The sequence below is a fragment of the Triturus cristatus genome, chromosome 8 (genome assembly GCF_964204655.1).
Source record: "Triturus cristatus chromosome 8, aTriCri1.1, whole genome shotgun sequence".
In the NCBI taxonomy this organism is placed as follows: Eukaryota; Metazoa; Chordata; class Amphibia; order Caudata; family Salamandridae; genus Triturus; species Triturus cristatus.
In genome coordinates this window covers 1384294600-1384316843 of record NC_140591.1, presented here as the reverse complement: position 1 = coordinate 1384316843, position 22244 = coordinate 1384294600, and the positions used below count along the sequence as shown (strand labels likewise).

Below are 22244 nucleotides of genomic sequence, written 5' to 3'. Positions count from 1 at the left end.
GACGTCATACAGGTTTCATTGGAAAATTACCTCCAGGAGGTGTCCGCCAGAGGAGGTGTAACGAAAGCGTGTCTTCCATGTTGTGCATTTCGTATTAGAGACAGTGCCCCGAGGGAGGATCAGCAGAGAAGGAGCAGATGGGGGTAGACGGAAGAGATCAATATTGAGGAAGGAGACTTAGAACAAGTTTGGTAGCTTTGGCTACTGATCCTTCAACGTGAGTGTACTTCTTAGAAAGTCTTTACGAGCTGGCACCTTTTTACGATCTTGCCTTGGGAGATGCTAAGTAGGGACGTCACTTTAGTGGTAGAGTAGGGACAGACTAATCAATTTCTTTGCAGGTACCCATGAAGACTGATTTGGATATTGGAGCAGTTATCTTTAGTTTGATATTCTTAGAGTTCATTATTCTTTTTATGCTTCATCGAATTAGGTTGTTGCGCAGACTAAATTTTGTATTAGTACCCATGTATTTTCTTAACCTCGTCATGAGGTGCTTGTATGCCCAGTTATTTTTGGCTTTGTAATAAACCCCTAAAACGTAACTCGGAGTTAGTGATTCTTCAGCGTTGAAATTGTTTTGGTCATTGATCTTATTTGGATGGGTTGGTTCTCTCCCCTTTACACTTCACAGCAGGTAAAAAGGTCCAGTCGGCCGAGGATTCTTAAGAGTGGTAAGAGATGGTAAGATAAGATAAGAATCTGGCGTTATCATCCTCCTAGAGTGTGGAGATAGTGATGTCAGGGGTATCGTTCCTTGCAAGATAATTGTGGATGGTGTCCGTAAGTTGCTGTACAACTACCGGCCTTTGCAGCAAGGTGTCCCTTAGTCACCAGGTCCCATATTGATGTTTCTGCGGTGGAACCTCCAATGTGAGAATCCCCGCATCGTGGTCTGTTAACGCCGCTGGCTCTATCTCTATGCCCTGCATGATAAGTTGGATCTCCCTGGTCCCTAGTATGTAGTCCAGCTGGGTGTAGGGGTTTTGGGCATGTGAGTAGAATGTGTATTGGGTAGATTGTGGGTGTGCTTCCCCCAAGAGGTCTAGTAACCCTTAATCCCATTTCCTGCAGCCACTTGCATCCTCCCTTAGAAAGAGCCCCTGCTTGATCAAACCTTGAGCCAGATGTATCCCTGCCAGTCTCGAGGACCAGATTCAAGTCCCCCCCACAAGTGTCATGCGATTGTGTGTGGACATCACCTCTGAAACCGCTGTCTTGAGGAACTGCTCTTGACCTGTGTTCGGGGCGTAAAGGGTTCCCACTACAAGGTTGTGACCCCCAATTTGGACTGAGTGTGCTAAAAATCTGCCTTTGTCCTCTCTTCAAACCACTGCGCTACTAACAGAGCAACTCCTGCTTTTTTATCCAGGTGAAGGAGAAGAATTGGTGTGGGAACTCTCGTGCTTTAAGGCAGTGGCAATCTTTGCTCAACAAGTGAGACTCCTGGAGAAGGCAAATGTCTGCCTCTTTGTTTTTGAGGAATGATAACATCGCTCTCCTCTTGATGAGGTTATTTAGGCCCTTAACATTTAGTGAGAGTACCTTAATTACCTGTGGTGCCATAACTAATGTGGGGTGAATCATGTCTTTCATGGTACAGGTCTCCTACCGCCCCCATGACCAGGGCGTTACCCCTGTATAGGCCATTTGTGCGTGTGTGACCCTCTTTAAGTGAGTACTGGATCCCCCCAAACTTGAAGCAAACAAGACAGAATACTTAGGCAGTCATTCCACAAGTCCCTGGGAAAGGTAAACATTGGGGATGTGTGGTGGCCCATGTGTCCCCCCTCCCCACGTCAGCCCCCGCCCGCCACCATATCAAACCATTATGTGTAGCTTTACTGGTCCGGGGATTTCATGTTGCGGCGTCATCTCGTTGTTCCCCTGACAGCGACTCCAGTACCGCCTGACTCTCCTTCGGCATAGTGGCCGGATCTGGCTTCACGTTGTGCTCCCATTTGTATCCACATATTCCTCCTCCACTGCGGCATTGGTTCTCCCTTCTCCAAGTCTTTGTCCGAGGCGTCCTCTATCCCCAGGATGTCACACATTTCTTGCAGGGACTGAGGCTGGAGCAGTTTACATTCCCGCAGTTTACATTCCCACCGAAATATCAAGCGAAAAGGATGGCCCCAGCAGTAGGCAAACCCGAGGTTGCGTAGGTGTGCAGTGGCTGTAGGAGAGTAGGATCTGCTTCACATGGGTACCCCCACTTTTTGCTGGTGTTTCACTGTTTTTCGACCTTAGTCTGGCTGTGGCCCTGCTAATCAGGACCACAGCCTAGCTGCTTCCTCTCTAAAATGGTTTCCATGTACATTAGGTACATATCTAATTTGATTCTGGAGTGCCTTATAAGCCCCTAGTATATGGTATACTATGTACCTAGGGCATAGGTACCTCAGAGACCTACCAGGGGCTGAAGCATGTATTATGCCACCCCTGGAAAGCACTCCAAAATGGCACCAAAGGTTTGCTACTGCAGCCTGGGTAAGGGTGTGCTTGTACCCCTTACAGTGGTATAGGCTACCTATATCCACTTATATATACATACACATATAAACCTATAAGCCACTCCTATGGCAGACCTTGAAAATCCTGAAGGCAGAGTGCTTGGTTTTGTGTGAGAGGGTGCCCAAGCATGAGCTGAGCCCCTCTGCAGCTTTCAGAAATACTTCCTTATGGCTGCTCTGTGATACAGCCATACCATATAATCTTAAGTGCATTATAACTGCACGGTAAATGCTAACTTTGGAATGGCTGCATCAAAACATGTTGAGTTTGGTGTCAAACGCTTTGGAATACTACCCCCCTTCAGTTCTGGTGGCGGGGGTAGCATTCCACCCTTCTAGAGGGAAAGACATGTTCACACTGGTCAAACCCGGTAGGACTTTCCTGAGCCCTGGCATCACAAAATGGATGCCTCTGCCACAGACACAGGTCTGGCATCCTGCTGCTGACCGAAACTCCGGCAGGGGAGGCCTGGACAATAGGTTTCCTGTCGAAGGGAGGTGTAACCACCTCCCCAGACAGGCAGATGTGTATTGGGGTAAGGCGGGAGCACTCTCTGGTGCTTTGAAGTCCTGCACTGGGGGCACATTTGTTGTCCCTGTGCATAGTCCAGGCCAAACCGGTTGCAGGGGCTACCTGCCCCTGCTCTGGTGCGAAACTGGACAAAGGAAATGGGTGTAACCACCCCTCTTTCCAGGCCCACCCATAGGTGGGGCCTTAGAGTTAGTCCATCCCCTAAACTTGGTATAAGTATAGGAATCCAGTCCCTAGGACTTTAGATTAACCTGGACGAAACTGTGCAATGTACATCCTGGACCTTCGACGTTCTATCCTGACTAGAAGACTGAAGAAATCTCCCTTGGGGTCAAGGAGTGACTCCCCTGCTTGGCAGGCACCAAAGAAGCAACTGACCGGTCTGCATTGCTGAAGCTCCCACCGGACGCTGAAGTCTATGCATCAACAGAGGTGGATTTCCATCCTTCCCCGAGGCTGCCCTGAGTCCACAGCAAAGCTGAGGTCCGTGGCTATCGTGGATGACTTGGAACTGTGACCCACTGTAATCTTTTGCAGCAACACTATCTTCCTGGTCCTCCTCGAAGTTGTGCTTTGGGCTCCTAGTTGCCCCAGCCTTAAGTATCTCCTGCACTGAAGATCGTTGGCCTCTACTCCACGAGTGACCCGTGGGCCAGCTTCAAGTGCGACCGCTTGAGGCTCCTTCGCGATCACTAGCCCGTTGGCTAGCAGGCCCCCACGAAGGCAACTCTTTTTCTGCTTGGGCTTTCCTGGTTGCTCCAGATGTGCCCTGACTTACCCTCACTGGGTGAGTCCTTCAGATCTTGCTGGTCTGCACTGCAGTCCTTTCTCTGAATTCCTGTGACTTGCCGTTGCCAAGGCTTGTTGGGTCCAATCTGGTCGCCGACACCGCAGCACTCGACAGACTTTGTGGGACAGCTCAAATCCTGCTCGTGGACTTTGTCGACACCTCCTGGACCTCATGGCTGAAGAGTCAAGACACCCATCAACTCACCTGAAGCACCCGACATCTGTGGGCATTGGGCCATCCTGCCCTCGGTCACTGGCTGGTGACCCAAACTCTGTCCCCTCTGCTTTCAGATTCTTTCCATCCTAGATCCAGGCTTGGATCTATTGGGACACTTCTCCTCTTCATGGCAGCAGCAGTTCTTTGCAGGCTCCCATTGGAATCATCGACGCGACCCGACAACAAAAGACACATATGCACCCAGCTTTCCTGGGTGAGGTAACTCGAGTACTCCAGTGCTCCCATGGGTGCCAGCCCTTGAACTTCCTAAGTCCAGAAGGGTTTGGTCCTGACTCGATTCTAAGTGTCCCTAATCTTTAAATTTCCAATCGCGACATTGCCCATAGAAGATAACGGGAACCCGCGGTTGTGTTCACACACTGCATAGAGTCCCCGTGGGTCCCCTGTGTCACTACCTTGGGTGGTTCCTTGGGGTCCCAGCGATTCTACAGGCTCTAGGCCTTGTGTCTAGATCAGTCGTGGTTCTTATACCACTTTTTTGGTATATGGTTTGGTACGCCCCTAGGGCCCAAACGTGTATTTGTGCTATTACTGATGATTGCTCACTGGTAACTTAAGTACTTCAACCTCCAGTCTCATAAAGAGACTAGAGGTGTGTTTTTACCCTAAATACATATATTTTAAAGATATACCTGGTGTGGTTGTCCTTTCATTTGATCATTCAAGAGATTATAGACTGGTAAAACAAGCTGCTTTACATTCATTTCAAGACTTAGCCTGAAGGCTGCTCTCCATAGCTACCACTAGGATAGCGTTCAATAAAGGTTGTCTTTAACCTATCACTATAAGGGGTTGTTTGGACTGATATAAGGTGCCCACTAGAACTAGTGGACAGCATATATCAGGCCACCTTCTCACAGTGGCTGTATGGAACTCCCGTCTTTTCTGAAGTGTGATCATGGCCAGATCCTGATATAGTGTTGGAGTATGACCCCGGAACTCCAATGACTGCTTTTCCCTTGCCTTTCGCAGAATCATCTCCTCTAGCTGGAAGTCCAGGAGGTATGCTAGGATGTCCGGAGGCGGAGCCGCAGGGTGCCGCGGTAGGGCAACTCTGTGCGCCCAGTCAATTTTGATTTTGTTGTCCTGTGGGGCCCCTAGAATATAATTTATGAGTTCCCTTAGACATTGAAAGATATCCGAGCCCTCTGCCTGCAGCGGAACTCCAATGACTCGAATATTATTGCATCTAGAGCTGTTCTCTAGGTCCTCAGTGTGCGCCTGTAGCTCAATTTGTTGCTCCTGGAGGCGAATCACCTCTTGTTGCAGGGACTCCACTTCCTCGTCTCGCGCATGCTCGTTGTCTTCCATAGCCGCCACTCTATCCCCCAGGGTGTCTACCTCAAGCCGAACTTCTTTGATGTCACTGTAGAGTTCCCTTCGAAGAGTCTGGATGTCGTCTCTCAGTGAGGCAAAAAGGGACTACAGGAATGCGCGAATCACTGGCTCCTCCGCTTTCCCAGACTCTTGATTGGATTGGCTACGCTGGTGCGCTTGTCCATCGCCCTCCTGCTCCAAAGGGAGCCTATTAGGCATATCTTTTAGGGTACAGTCCCTCTCCCCCTTGCAGTCGCCATATTGGAGATACGGTCTGGCAAGTGGTGTTTCCCCTGTTGAGTAGGGGTTCTTTGACCTAGGGGAAGCTTGCTAGGGTTCAAGATGATCCTCTTCAGCTAGACTGACCCGCACTCTCTTCATCAGCTGTAAGGGTCCAGCCTCCGCTGCATTGTCTGCAGCATTCTTCCTGCCCTTTGGCAGTCAGGGGCCCGAAGCAGTGCAGCCCCTTAGCTCCTGGGCCCTCTGAGTTCCAATAGCCCCGACTCAAGTTGCTGGTGCCCGGCCAGGGCCCTCCTGTTTTCCTGTGGGGCTCGGGATTCTACCGACCGCTCCACTGGCCATCTCTCAGGGGACTGTTGCAGGATCCTACTTGGGCCGCAGATCTGGATATGTCATAGGTGGGGGCCTGCTGCTTTCCTTCTCCACCCCTACTCCCTGGTGTCAGTGGCAGAACTCAGCTGGATGTCCCCACCTTCCTGCGCAGCCTGGCGAGGTTCCTCTTGGCCTGGAGTGCCCCTCAGGCTCAATCTGCTAGGTCATGGCATGCCCCAGTAGCATGGGGTCTGTGGTAGGCCTTGCGGCTCAGGCGCCGCACCCTCTGACCTCCCCCTCCGCACACATGGGGACAATCACCCCGGTCTGGCTGCTGTTGCTACTGGCGCTTGTGGGCATGTGGTCGCAATGATTCGATGCTTTCGGGTCCCAGAGTGTCAGGCGAGCTCAGCCGTAGCCCCTCGTAGTGCCGCTCTCACCTCTCATGCAGGCTGTATGCCCCGCAGACTCCCTTCTGCTAGGCTGCGGAGTGTCGCAGTAGCATGGGGCCAGCGGTAGGCCTTGCAGTCAGGCGTGACACTCTCCAATCTCGCCTTCCGCACCCATGGGGACGATCACCCCGGTCTAGCTGCTGCTGCTGCCTGCCCCCGTGGGCATTTGGTCACAGTATCTCAGGGCTTTCTGCTCCCGGAGTACTGGCCGAGCTCAGCCGTGACTCCTCACAGCACCCCTCTCGCCTCACATGCGGGCTTGTCATGCAGGCCTCAGGGGCGTCGCCGCTCCCCGGCTCAGTTCGCCCTTTTGCCTCTCCACTCACCTCCGTTGAGGTCAAAGGCTCCGCTTTCAATGAATTGCAGGTGCCGAAGTGGCCTAAGTTCCTGGGATATATTAAGGGTGCAGAAGACACAGAGATTGTAATTGTCTGACTGAAGAATTGAGGAGTTGTCGTGAGGCGTCATCAGCAGTTCCACCTAAGACAGGGAACTTTGTGTGAGTGGGACGTATGGGAATCATTTAGTGGACCTTGTGTACAGAGGTGAGCTATACCAATTTGGGTTACCAGCGCAGGTCGAGGGTCACTGTGTGTGGATGTTCTTGGATGATTGAATCCTATCAATCTTTTAGATGGCAGACAATTACAGAGTTTAAGACGATTGTGTGAGTGATTGCGTATGAAGAAATTGTGAAGGAGGGTGAGCGGCTGTCAGGAGTGAAGGTGACGTCAGAGAGTGTCATGCTGCGATATGTAATGCTGCACTGGGATTGGTTGGTAGTCGTCGGGAAGTTGTGGTTGAAAATTACAATATTTTAAACAACAAATTGCAATTGAAATAATGTAATGTTATAGGGCATTGCGACACCTTTTCAGGAGTGGTGAGGGGGTTGTTGCTTGAGTGGATGAAGAGGCACCACCCGAGGATACTACAACACATTATTGACACATTATTGACAAAGGTTGGGCACCATACTATAAATTGGCTTTAAAATAGGCATAAGATCACTAAAAAGGAGGGTGACCTGTCCTTTCCGCGCCTTGGTTCATTTCGACTGGATGTATTGCATCAGTTAAGAGGAGCAATGTTTCTGCTGTGACCCTTGCCTAGACCAACACAGTTTGATGCGTTAGATGCTTGGATGCGTGCAACACATGCTAAACAGAGGGAGAAATACCAAGGAAGGAGGAAGAAAACTGTGATGTCATCCCAGAACACACAGTGGGACGTACACATCTTAAGAAATGCAGAGTGCATACCATAGAAGGAGAAAGGCTATACCCAGTGCTGGTAGAATAGGGAGTTCCCCAGGACAGTAGTAAAAAGGCAAATGGAAGTGACAGTAGTGACAATAAAGACAGTTTGGTGAATGGTTGTTATCTGAGCATCCTCCACCTTACAGTCCACAATCAGGTGACGGGGCGAGACTCGGTAAGTGCAGAAAACATGGGAAGTGCAACAGCTCAAGTGGGTCTTGGTGCAGGAGTTGTAGGAAGGGTGTCTAGAGGAATAGAGGGAATGAGAGTGTCCACCTTGGGAGGTATAGAACAGAACAAAGTTAACGCTACTTCATGGTAAGTGGACGCTCTCACAGTACCGGTTACTATTCGTCCTGTTGTTCCTGTGTATGACCCGAGCTTAGTGGGAAGCCTTAGTCAGAGTCAGTCCATACAGGCTGAAGGGACTGGATTGGGAAGGACAGGGAGCCCAAGTGGGAATTGCCCTTTGTTAGTGCCTGTGGAATTTAGTACCCCTTTAGCGGCTACTGCTGATTCTTCTGGAGTATGCATTGGTTCTTGCACTATACGGTCTATATGTATGGCAAGCACTAGTTCAGACCTATGGATGTGGGAAACTCCGTGAGAGAACCAGTTGTGCGGCTTTACTGAATACTGAAGTACTTATAAAGCGCTCGAATGCCGAGGCGTCTTGGCGCTGTAGTGACAGGGAGAGCGGTGAAAGCAGATCTTAATGTGAGGAGAAAAGCCAGGTTTTCAATGCCTTTCTAAAACAGTGTTTGGATTTTTGTGAGCGCAGATCTGAGGGCAGAGAGTTCCATAGTCTGGAGGCTTGGTACGAGAAGGACCTGCCGCCCCATCGCATTCTTCTTATTCTTGGCTGACATATCAGATCATGATTGGCTGACCTTAACGTACGCGATGGCACATAACGAGGGCGAAGTTTGGACAAATCGTCTGGTCCCGTGCCGTACAAGGATTTGTGGACCAGACAGAGGGCCTTAAACTGTATTCTGGCTCTAACTGGGAGCCAGTGAAGTTCCTTGATGGCTTTGGACGTTGGGTGACGATAGGGTAGATTTAACAGAACCCTGGCTGCGGCGTTTTGGATTGCCTGAAGTTTATTAAGTTGTTTTTCAACTGTGCCCAAGTAGAGTGAGTTACAATAGTCCACTCGGGACATTATCAGGGCACCCATTACAGTTTTTTTTAGCATTGGAGGGATGTAGGGTAGAATTTTCCTAAGAACCTTAATGGTATAAAAGCAGGTGGAGGTGACCTGGTTAATCTGCGCTTTACAGGAGAGATCTTTATCCACCAGGAAACCAAGATTTCTGACCTTGTCTACAGGACTAGGACAGGTGCCTGCCTCCGGAGGCCACCAAAATTTGTTCCAAACGGACAAGTTCTGACCGAATTCGATTATCTCGGTTTTGTCCGTATTTAATTTTAAAAAGTTACAGCTCATCCAGTTTTTTACATCAAGAAGGCAGTTTTTAAAACGCTCTGCCGTAGCTTCAATGGTCTGGGATACTGACACAATAATTTGAGTGTCATCGGCGTAAGACACTAATTGTAGGCCATGAGATTGAATTAAGGCAGCTAAGGGGGTAACATATAAGTTAAAAAGGGTGGGCGACAGCGCCGAGCCCTGAGGGACCCCGCCTGGGAGGGAGAATTCATCAGATTGAAAGCCTTCCCAGTGTACTTGTTGGATTCGAGAATCCAGAAAGGATGTTAACAAAGTTAGTGCAGTACCGGAAAAACCTAGAGTTTTTAGTCTGTTTAATAGAATCGAATGGTTCACGGTATCGAACGCCGCTGTAAGATCTAATAAGATCAGGGCCGTTCTACCACCCTCTTCCATTTTCCTTCGAATGTTTTCAGTTGCCATGATCAGGGCGGACTCTGTTGAATGGAAGGGGCGAAAGCCATGCTGAGAGGGGTCTAGGAGCTTGTTGTGGTCAACATACTTCATAATTTCTTGATTTATGGCTTTTTTGAGAATTTTAGCTGGCAAGGGTAAGCAGGATATTGGTCGGTAGTGCTTGAGTACCGTTGGATCTAACGAATCCTTCTTGAGGATCGGTCGAATGCAGGCTTTTTTCCAGCAGCTGGGAAAGTCACCAGACGTGATAATATTATTTAGCAGAGGGGTCAGGACAGCTGACACCGTCTGTGGAATCATGTGTAATATGCGTGGCGGACATGGATCTAATGGGGACCCTGACTTCATCTGTACAATTAGGTCTGTCACCTGTATCTCCTCTAACAACGGAAAACAGGAGTAGCTGGACCCAGTCAGGGGGACAGTGTCATTGTTATCATTAAGCAAAATTAGTGCAGATGAGCTAAGATCATCGTACACAGTCTAAACCTTTTGCTGAAAAAAGGTTGCATTGTTAGTCACGAGGTTCTGATCAGGGCTGAAGACAGTCTCGCGGGGGCTCTTGGTCAAATGAGTGAGCAGCAAGCACAGTCAGGGGCTGCTGGAAATCAGCATGTCCTAGATGTTACAGACTTGGAATCCTGGTAGAGAGACCACAACAACAGCAAGGAGGGTCAGAGTACTACATTGAGTCAGGGTACCATCAAAGCTGCTGTGAAGGCGAAACTATTGGATGTGGTGAGGCTGAAGGCAGAGGTAGACAAGATCATCAGTGCAAATCTACATTTATACCGGATGGAGACCTATGAGCCAGATGACCTGTTGTTTGTAGCAAAGGATTTCACCCGTTGGGCAAGACAAGTGCATGAGAAGTTGTGAGAGCTAGCTCAGAGATATGGAGTAGATCAGTCTCGAACAAAAATGTTACAGGGAAATCATAGGCTTAACTACAGTGATCAGCAGCTGGGGGAAAAGAGAGTGACAGGATTAAAGACACATATTCGAGAGATGGTGATAGAAACAAGGGCTTGGAGTATGCTGGATAAGTGGGAAGAGAGATGGGCAAAGAAGAAGAGTGTGAGAAAGGCAAGAGGGGAGACACCACCTCCAGGAGGGGGAGCACAGGGGGTAGAAGTATACCCGTTACAGGAAGTGCCTAGTGGAGTGTATGTGCTTGTTCCCTCGAGTAGAGGTGACCTTGTTGCATTCACAAATGATTTTCCCGGGCTGATGGAGAAACCTGCCGAGAGGTATAAGCAAGTCGATCGCTTTGTTAAAATCTCCAAAGTGTTGTGAATTGATTTAAATACCTTGTTCGAAATTGTGGTTCCTAGCTATCTATGGTCTGCTTGCAAAATCGCTATTGAGTGGCTTGCTGATGAGCCAGAGAGGGATTCAGTAATTCATGGTCCTTCGCCTTTTGGTTATGAAGAAGTACGATGAGGTGGTCACATAGTTGCAGTCCAAAATAGCCGATCAAGACATTGATTGGGTTAAGATAGATCGAATGACTCAGGAGCCTAAAGAGTCAGTACATGCTTATTACGAGAGGCTATTGTAAGCCTTTAAGCAGTACAGCGGATTATACACACCCAACCTTGAAGACATGGGTCAGTTCGCATCAAATTTGTGACAGGACTGAGGCCAGAGGTTAGCCTCATGACCCAGCAACACTTAATCTGCTGGCAAAAAAAGTCAGTGGATGAAATTCTATGGTACGCCAGGTACTGCAGTGATGTGGATTCCAAGCATAGGAGGATAAAGGAGAAATTGATGTTGGTCCAAATGCAAAATGCGCAGAAGGGAGAACAGGTACAGACAACAGTGGGCACCAAAGCTCGTAGTCAAGGGAATGTTCCGGGGGGTGTCCAAGTCACATCAGGTGCAGGGTTGACGGGGCAGGGAAGAGGAAGAGGAGTCACCATAGATCCTAAAACAAGGTTGGATGTTGTGACCCTAAAAAAGACCACTGCTTTTCATTTTTGTCAAAAGATTGGGCACTGGAAGCGCAAGTGTCATCCTAATCCTGTGAATCAAGTGCCGGTACAAGAACTTTTGCAGGTGGCAGACGTGGTAAATCAGTTACTGACAGTGAATATGCCAAGATCGCTCAATGCAGGTGGGAATCAGAATCAGTTAGCGCAAGTGCCTCACCCTCTGAGAATCTTGCAGGGCAATCGGACTTACCACCAGATGCCCTTAATGGAAGCTCTGGATCGATTTGATCCGGATCCGTCCTTATGATGGTGTCTGAGGTGGGAGGAAAACTGTACACTTGGAGCAGTCTTAGAGGTAGACACGAGTGGACCATACATGGAAGCAGACATAGATGGTCATCCCATTAAATTCTTGATTGATACTCGTGCTACCCGTTCTAGTGTGAGATCTGCAGCAGCCCTAAACCTGCCCCTCACTCTAAATTTGATCCAAGTTGTAGGAGTTTCTAACAAAATAACATGTTCCTTCTACTGACAGTGGAGGACATGCTGCTGTATTTGAGAGACACCGTCTCTTCAGTGGTATGGGACTTCTCTGGGGAGAAAATTGGGCTGATTTGAGGAGTTGAGCCAGTTTGCATACAGATCAAGCCTAACGCAGAATTTCCGAGAAGACCTCAGTACAAACTGACCCCAAAAACAGTGGCAGGGATTACACCTGTAATTGAGTCTATGATTGAACAGGGCATTCTAAAGGAGATCATGGGAAGTTCGTGCAGTTCACCCATCATGGAATTGCAGAAACTGAGCGGTAAATGTCGCATTGTTCAGGACCTTAGAAAAGTGAATAACATAGTGATTCCATGTTTTCCTGTGGTACCAAATCCATCTGTTTCAGATTCCTTGAGAGGCTAAATGGTTCACGGTGATTGACTAGGAATGTAGCTCTACGAAGAAATTATAATAAACTTTCCTTGCTGTCCCTAAGTACATCTTATTATTACATCTATGTAAAAAAGATGTGACTTGCCTGCCATCTGCACCTCATCTACTAAGAAAATAGATGTTCATTGCATAAAATCACTGTGTGTGTCCCTTTTACGATGTAATTTTAGTGTTCACAACCAGCGAAATTACATAATGAAAATTGGGTTAGCAGAAATGTTCATTTGCCTGGATGAGGGGTAGTAGGATTGTGCCTCGACCTCTTTATTACTAAGTGAGAATAAGCTGTATCACATGGCAATGTGCTGCTATTATGTAGTGCTTAAAATTTGCTTTACCCAACTTCTAGGTGCTTCCGTTATATTCTGGCATCCGGAGCATGGCATGATTTTCCCAGGATCAAGCGCTTAACCAAATGTGGGGGTTGGGGTTACAAGTGAAGTTTCATGGCTCCATTGGTGACACAGTGTGGTTCCCAGACATTGCCATCGCTTGACAAACAATGTTGAACCAGCGGTGCCATGATGAGAGGGATGCGCAAACTGTGATGCTTTGATTTCAAGAAATCAGGGCGATACTTGGGCAAGGCTCGTGTGTCCTCCAAGTTCACTACCCTTGCAGCAGTCGTGGAGGACCACAGTTCTCCTCAAACCCCAGGCCACAATGATCTGTGACTGGCAGTGCCTTGTGAAAGTGGGTAAACTTCCATCCCACTGCAGTGCCAGTGCCCTCTCTAGTGGGCACCCTCAGACACATGGCACCCTTGCTGCACAAGTTGTGAGTGAAACACACAAGATGATGGACGGAATGTTGCACATTGGCAAAACATTCATCCCCAGTCACAGATCTGGGTTTAATCCATCGTTATTTTGCTCACCACACAGGTTGTGAGTGTACAGTGTAGGCTGACTGGTGGACAACGTCTGAGCGGACATTTGGAAGTCCCGAGGATTCACAACATTCACATTTCTGTGCTAATGATTATTTAAAGTGTGTGGCTTTTTTATTGTCCTCACTTTTACATAAAAAGTATCTATGTGTGCAGGCTGGTTTGTGCAGTTCAACCAAGCAGAATCTAACATGTCAAAATAACACATGCAGAACTGAGGGTGGTCAGCTGTGGTGTGGAAAGTCAAACAGAAGGTGTTTTATTTGATGCGCAACAGTCTACATCAAGAGCTGCGCCAAGTCAGGAGCATAATGCTATTGTGAACTCTGCCCATCAGAGACAAGGCTGGGATTTCCTTCTGCAAAGTTTATAGCTCAAACCCCTGTTCATGTCCTGACAAATTGCTTGCAGCCTAAAACTTTGTTTACTTTGAGCATCGGGAAGGCTGCGAATGGGAGATATTGATTTCGTTAAGATATGATATTCTCCTTTCTCTGACATTTATCTGAGCCACCGCCTCACCTCTATGATGTGTTGACATATGACGTGGTGCAGTATTGCAGTAACATATAGGGCATTTTTTTAAATGTGTTTCAATATTTCAGGACTACACATTCACATTCACAGTTGCTCTATAAAACTTCATGCTCTAAAAGGCACCATTTTCCTGCTCCCCCCCAACCGAACTTCCTCTAATTACTTCAGGCTTGCTTGTTTCACTCGCATGTAACATACTACTCATCCCCAGCGTTTGCACCCCACCAGTTTGAAATGTCCCCAGCCATCACAGCCCACTACGGCTCCGGAGATCTTGAAAGTCCAAAACTTCTCAAAGTCCCCACTTTCATGGTTTCTGAAGCAGCAATTTTGGGCCACTTTTAAGGTTCTTATCTCCTCAGGGAAAGCACTTAGGGCCCAGGACTCACTCTAGAAGAGGCCACCAGCAAGGTCCAGCCATGGTCAATTTGGTATTTGTTAACTGGTCACTTCAGGAACAGGCCTCTCAGATGTTGTGTCTATGTAGCCACACAGAAGGGGAGCCATCTGACTCTTAAAGTCCACTTCTTTGTTATGGTACAAGAGGAAGCTAGCCCATTCCTCTAGGGCTCCTCAGAGGACATAGTGCAACAATAAAGTGATTCATTCGGGAAAAGAAAATTATTTACTAAAGGGGAAAGTGTGGGTAAGTCAAACGTGGTGGGTCAAAGAATGTAAGTGTATACAGTTTGAGGTAGAAACAATTCATAAAGCTAATGAGAATTAAATCAAGTATTTAATTACAACAATGCAATACCATCTTCTTGGAGTAGTGGGTCATAATACGCATGATATAGTGCAACGATGCTGTGATTAGGTGATAAGGTAATGTGCAAAAAATGGAGCCCTAACTTTACTACTACTAAATGCCTTCTGTGAATACCAAAAGAAGTAAGTTTAGGATTTTATCTCAGATTAGTTCTGTGAATCGGCCCCTATGTGTCTTCTACTTGGTATGGTTCCCCCTGTTGAGAAGTGTAATACATGGAGTATTGTTTTTGCAACAACCTATACCATCACCCACGGTACTCCCTAAATTGCTTTTACCTGAAGTCCTCAAACAGATTAAGGCTGAACATGGAGTGGCCCTTGCCCTGCATTTGGGGATGAAACTTATTGGCAACTTTGTCACAGCGCTCTCAATTATTTTTAGTAATATTAAAGGGGAGGCATCTTCTCTGGCAATACGCCAACTGCTTGCTACAGTTCCACTAGAAGATCAGGAACACGAGCACCCTAAATTAATTTATGAGACTTATGCATCTGTACGTTGTGACAGTTTGGGAAGCAGGCCTTATAAAGCACAATTTAAAGGCAAATCTGATGTTGAAATTGCAAGTACTGGGTTAAATGCAAAGTTAAAGCAAAAACACAGACGGGATCTGTGTAACCGGAGTCACAATCCAAAAAGAAGAAAGTAGCTGGAATTTCCACAAAATATGACACAAATACTCAGTACTCTTCTTTGGAACAAGACGTGGGCGAGCAAAAGTTTCTGGTTATGAGACTGACTAATGAATACGTACGAGTTGAAACTCTGGATCAGTAGCTGAGCCTTCCTGATAAACCCTGTGAGTTAGACCTACATATTGAGGGCCGAATTTAACTAATGTCTACGACATTTTCTTGGCTGAGACTGATTGGCCACTTGAGTTTTTTAGAAAAGTCCTTCAAGGAGAGGATGTAATCATACCTTTATTTTCCGTTATTGTTCAAGAGGATGTTAAAATAGCATATGCAACAGAATGGGCTCTTGCTCAAGCCCCAGCATTATATCGCAATCAGGCAGGTTGGGATAAAGACTCGCCTTATCATGTTATACCTATAAGGTACAGCCCACACGTTCAAGCACAATACCCTATTAAACATGAAGCTAAATGCCCTGTTAAGAAGATTTTATCACAGTTAGAATATTATGGCGTGATTGAACCTTGTGTTGCACCTATGATTAATCTTCTGTTTCCTGTGCTTAAACCAGGTTATTCCTATTGTGTAGTCTTATGCTCTAGACAATTAAACAGTCACACACTAACTTTTGTTGTACAAAATTCTCATAGCACGGGCATACTGAACAACATTTTTCGTAGAAAATACAAAACTACTTTGGATATTTACAATTACTTTTTCTGTCAAAATACAGTGCCTGAAAGTCGCGATTTGACTGCATTCACAGTACTAGAAGTCCAGACAAGGTTCTATACGCTCCGACAGGACTACAAGAACAGTCCAGGTCTGTTTGCTGCCTGAGTAATCAATCAATTGTACAAGAAATCGACTCAGAAGCATTGTTATATGTTGATGACATTTACCTCACAGATAATGATTTCAACACACATTTGGCCAGAGTGGATCATATTATTTCGGGATTTGCTGAACATGGCTTCAAATTCAATTTCCCAAAATCTATAACTGCCTTTCTCAGTGTCAAGTTTTTAGGATATGAATTATCAAATGAAGGCAAATCCTAGATAAATGTTAGCTTTTGTATACATCTAATACATTGACAAAGCTTCAATCGCTTTTGGGCTTTCTAAGCTTTGGTAGAATATACACATCAAATTATGCACAATGGGTTAAACAGTTGTACGATGTAATTCATCTGGATTTTTCTAATAAACATTGGACTACTGAACACACTACTATTCTCAAAAATTAACAGACTGACATGCTTGAGTCTAAACTTTAACATACTCATGTTAATACCACCAACTTAGTGATCCGTATAATTGTGTTTTCCATTGGTTACACAGATGTTTTATTCAGTGAAGGAGAAACAGTGCCGATTGCTTACAAATCACATTTATATTCCAATGTTGAAATGTGTTTTGTATCGACAGAACATTTTTTGACAGCGGTTCAAGGTTCAAACAACTGTCCTGAAGGAACGTCCATTGGCTCAGGGGAACTGCATAATTGTGGTTTTTCCTATTCCGGCCTTAGAGGCTGTCACCAAGGCCTGCATTCCTAACACAAAAGCTTTACATTCAAGATGGATACAGTGAGGCACTTCCTTGACAGCTACTGGTGTAGATTATGTTTTTGATTCTACCTTACAAACACAGGAATACTTCCAGTATGAGCAAGAATACCCTATGTCTAATGACATTTTGCCTCTGGATCAATACAATTTCATAATATATAGTGATGGCTCAGCCCAGCCCGCGATTGGTACTGAGTACAAATACTCAGTAGCATGTGCTGCAGTAAAAAGTGTCATGAGAGATGGTGTATTTCAGGCAGAAAAAACATACTCAGAAACTTTAGGTGACTGTACCGCTCAGCTGGCTGTATTGAAAGCTCTGTTCTGGCTTTGCAGAATACGGATTCAGAATTCCACACACTTATAGTGTGTGATTCCTATTACAGTATGCAGTGTGAATGATAATTTACCTTATTGGTGCTTGAATGAATTCACTGATTATAAAGGAAAGACTATCAAGCAAAAATTGCTTTGGGGCATGGTGACGGCACTTAAGAATGCTTTGCCACAGGCTCGTGAAATTCATACATCGAGTCATCAATGTGTTGGTATACACGTTGCTGGGAATTCACTGGCTGATGAAGCTGCCAAGGCGGCTGTTCAGACTTTTTTTTGTAGCTGCAATTACTTGTTCACATAAGGGGTTTGGGCAGTAGCCAAATCAGTGACTGCAGCCATGATGAAGACCTAATGGCTGCAGTCACTGCTTTGGCTAGTGGCCAGCCCTTAACTAAAGGCTATTCAGAAAAATATTCCCGCCTATTGAGTCCTCAAAATATTCTATTGGCCCGCATTCCCAGGGTAGGTGATCGAGTGATACCCAAACAGGACCGCGGGATGGAACTAATAATAGTTGTTCATGAGGGATTAGTGTCTGCCCATGCTTGAGTGGGGGAAACAGTTTCATTACTACAGAAATCCTATTGGAGACAAGGTCTTTATAAACCGACCAAAAATGTTGTCCTTAGCAGTGAAATTTATCAACAGATTAAAGGTTCCGCTGCTGCATGCCCACTGCAGACACCTCTCTTAATTTCAAATAAACCATTACAATGTGTCGATTTAGATCATTGTGGACCACTCCATTCGGATGGTGCCTTTAAATTTATCTAGTGGCTGTTGATTCTTGTTCTTGATTTCTATGGGTGTGGTCACAGGGATCAGCTGATGCTCAAACTGTTATTAAATATTTGCCAGTCTTTATCAGTACGTATGCAGTAACAGCATTCAATTCAGTCCAGGGACCGTCTTTTGCCTTTGAGGTTTACTGGGAGACTATGGGAATCATGGGTGTTGCTGTGCATTATTCTGCCCCCATCATACTGAGGGAAATTCAATAGTGGAACGGAAGAACCATGACTTAAAGCAGTCCTTAACAGAGTATTAGATTCAGATTGTAGTTGATTCCATCACCTGTGTGGAGGCCAAATAGCATTGAATAATCTACCTAGTAGGTTTTGGGTGGTCAGAATGACTACGGAATACTCCTCGGGGTCCAAATGTATGTTTCAGATCATGATAACTGGCACAGTGGCTTGAAAAGAGCCTTTTGGCATCAATGAATATATTGCTGTCTTTCAGGAATTACAAGATTTCAGAGATGACCACTCCAATCTGAATTCTGAACATTACTGCTTTTCCTGTCCATTTTGGAGATAAAGTTTCCAATGACATTTTGGCCCAACAGAAACATTGCAAATTCCACATGTTTTTAAGGTTGCAATGGAAGAAATTATTTGCCCAGGTTCCATTTCTTATGAATGGGATATTATGACTTTTTCTAATATACTATATGGATTCGATTCGTACACTGTGTTTGAGAATGAGGATTTTTATTTGAATTCTGAAAATATGGTGAAATGTTTTGTTACCATCATTATACACATCAAGCTAGTACTCCACGTGTTGCTTTTAATTATACAGTGGGAACACTGCCTTACACCAGCTATGGGTAGTTCTAAATCATATTCAACCCTTTCCGTGCCAAGGAAGTAACGGTTATGTCCTCCTCCACAGTGGTGGTGTGTGGAGGACGTATGCATTCCGTCCTCTGCACTTGTCCAGGAAATGCCTCTGTTGTTTACAGCAGAGGGATTTTGTTTTTTCAGCCTCGGGAGCAGGAGAAGAGCTTCCCCTCCTGCCTGAGGCACAGTGTAATGACGATCAGCACCTATGATGTGCTGACGTTATTACACTGAAAGCGAAGTAAGCCAATTGGCTCATTGGAAAAAAAGGGTCTGTTTTTGGTGGAAAAATGCGCAGCGTCCATGTTGTGTTTTGGGCAGTTTCCTGTCACGGGAACTAGGTCTACCCAACAAGTGAGGTACCATTTGGGGGAATGCCGGTTGAAGGAAGTTTGTGGCTCCCTGCAGATTCCACAACTTTCCATCACAGAAATGTGAGGAAAATGTATTTTTATAGTCAAAGATTCAGGTTTACATGGGAGTGCGGGGAATAAAACATGGTGAGAACCACACAAACCAGCCCATTTTGGATAGCCCTAGGTAGGCTAGGTTTCGCTAACCGCTGGCTGAGCTGTGGTTCAAAATCTAAGGGAGCAAAAATGGTAGGACAAGTGTTATTACCAATTTTCCAGGCCCAGGGAGGCCTCCCTGTGATGATGGGTCCAGGAGTTCTGACTGGGCACTGTGGTCCCTCTGGGCCCTGAGACAAGCGCTGCCACCCTGGGCTCTATCCTCCAGCCTGCTGCACCGCCAAGGACCTGGGATGTGGGTCCTTCGAGCCCAGGGAGGTTTCCTCTCCTTGTTGGAGTTCAGAAGCCCTGACTGGGTCCCCTGAGGGCCCCAGGGCAAGAGCCCCCATCCTGGGCCCCTTCCTTGGGTCAATCATTTGGCAAAGCACCAAGGACGGTGTCCCCGGTGCACCTGGGCCTAGAATCTCTGACCAGGCCCCGGAACCCCACCGGTCCCCAGGGTGGGTGATTCCACCCTGGGCTCCATTTTCCAGCCTGCCGCACCACTAAAGGCAAGGGATGGGGGTCCTTTGGGCCTCCCTGGCTTTGCCAGCATGTTAAGGTGCCAGCAGGCCCCAGGTCAGAGGTCTGTCAGGGGCCCCCTCACAGCCCCATGCCTGAGGCCCAGCTAGGGTTCTGAGCACCCAGGCAGCAGAGACCAATCTGTGGTGTGTCGTTAGCTGCCCAGGCCAGCACCCCTGTGTCTCGCCCAGGCTGTGCCTCAGCCCGCCTCTCCCTTTCGTGGAGACGGCTGGGCCCGCTGGTGCAAATGTGACCGCACCTGTCTCCCCAGCAAGCCCTCCAGGTGGGTGGGCCTCCCCAGCAGGCTCCCGAGGGGTGTGAAGGACAATCCAGGATGGGCAAGCAGCACCCAGCAACCCATCCAGTAGGTGTGGCTACCTGGTTGATCCTGACAAAGATTAAGCCATGTACATGTAAGTACACACGGCCGTTACTATGAAACTGTGAATGGCTCATTAAATCAGTTATGGTTCCTTTGATCGCTCCATCTGTTACTTGGATAACTGTGATAATTCTAGAGTTTATACATGCCGACGGGCGCTGACCTCCCGGAATCGGTGCATTTATCAGACCAAGACCAATTCAGGCTTGCCTGGCCACTTTGGTGACTCTAGATAACCTCGGGCTGATCATCCGTTCAAGTTACGATGATGCATTCAGATGTCTGCCCTATCAACTTTTGATGGTACTTTCTGTGCCTACCATGGTGACCACAGGTAACGGGGAATCAGAGTTCAATGCCAGAGAGGGAGCCAGAGAAACGGCTTCCACATCCAAAGACGACAGCAGACGTGCAAATTACCCACTCCCATCTCAGGGAGGTAGTGACGAAAAATAGCAATGCAGGACTCTTTCAAGGCCCACTTCAAATCCTTTAACAAGGCTCCATTGGAGAGAAAGTCTGGTGCCAGGAGCCGCGGTAATTTCAGCTCCAATAGTGTATATTAAAGTTGCTGCAGCTAAAAAGCTCGTAGTTGGATGTTGGGACATAGCTGGGGGTTCGCTGCAAGGCGAGCTACCGCCTGTCCCTGCACCTACCTCTATGCAACCCCTTGATGCTCTTGACTGAGTGTCCTGGGGGTCCAAAGCTTTTACTTTGAAAAAATTAGAATGTTCAAAGCAGGCCAGTCACTTGAATACTTCAGCTAGGAATAATGGAATAGGACTCTTGTTCTATTCTGTTTGGGTTTTTGGAACTGGGGCCATGATTAGGAGGGAGGGCTGGGGGCATTCATATTGTGCCGCTAGAGGTGAAATTCTTGAACTGGCGCAGGATGAACCAAAGCAAAAGCATTTGCCAAGAATGTTGTCATTAATCAAGAATGAAAGTCGGAGGTTTGAAGATGATCAGATACTGTCGTAGTTCTGACCATAAACTTTGCTGGCTAGCCATCCGGCGGTGTGATTCCCATGCCCCGCCACCAGCTTCAGGGAAACCAAAGTCTTTGTTTTCCGGGAGGGAGTATATTTGCAAAGCTGAAACTTAAAGGGATTGACAGAAGGGCACCACCAGGAGTGGAGCCTGCAGCTTAATTTGAATCAACATGGAAACCTCACCCGGCCCGGACATGGAAAGGATTGACAGATTGATTGCTCTTTCTTGATTCTGTGGGTGGTGCATGACCGTTCTTAGTTGGTGGAGGGATTTGTCTAGTTAATTCCCCCAAAAATGAGACTCCTCCAAACGAACTAGTTACGTGACCCCCAGTTGTCAGCATCCAACTTCTTAGAGGGACAAGACAGGGGCGTTCAGCCATACAAGATCGAGCAAGAACAGGACTGTAATGCCCTTAGATGTCCGGGGCTGCACATGCACTACACTAAATGGATTAGCATGTGTCTACCATTCGCCGACAGGTGCTGGTAACCCACTGAACCCCATTTGTGATAGGGATTGGGGATTGCGATTATTTCCCATGAATGAGGAATTCCCAGTAAGTGCGGGTCATAAGCTTGCGTTCATTAAGTCCCTGCCCTTTGTACAAACCACCCATCACTACTATTGATTGGTTTAGTGAGGTCCTCTGATCGACCCTGCCACTATTGATTGGTTTAGTGAGGTCCTCTGATCGACCCTGCCAGGTTCAGCAATGGTCCTGGAAGAGCGCAGAGAAGACAATCAAACTTAACTATCTAGAGGAAGTAAAAGCTGTAACAAGGTTTCCGTAGTGGCACGGGGTGGCCTCATCCACCCAGGAGGGCCCGGTTGACGTACGTGTGAGGGACCGGGGACTGCTCCGGCCACTCCAAGCAGGGCACAATGGTAGGTCCTCCCAAGATGGAACCCATGCTCATTCAGCACAACCCCACAGGGGAAACCGAATGGCTGTGCCTCCCCAGGCTAGGAGAGCCCACAAAGACCCTGCTGCCCCGGGCCCTCCCACGCCTGATGCTGGGTGCTGCAGTCCCTGTTCTGTTGCATTTAACACTATTGTCCTA

The 22244-nt window shown here is 47.1% G+C and overlaps 1 pseudogene; it reads left to right on the top strand.

Moving 5' to 3' along the window:
* Positions 1 to 20180: 20180 nt before the first annotated feature.
* LOC146805794 (18S ribosomal RNA) lies at positions 20181 to 21995 on the top strand (annotated as a pseudogene).
* Positions 21996 to 22244: the final 249 nt, after the last annotated feature.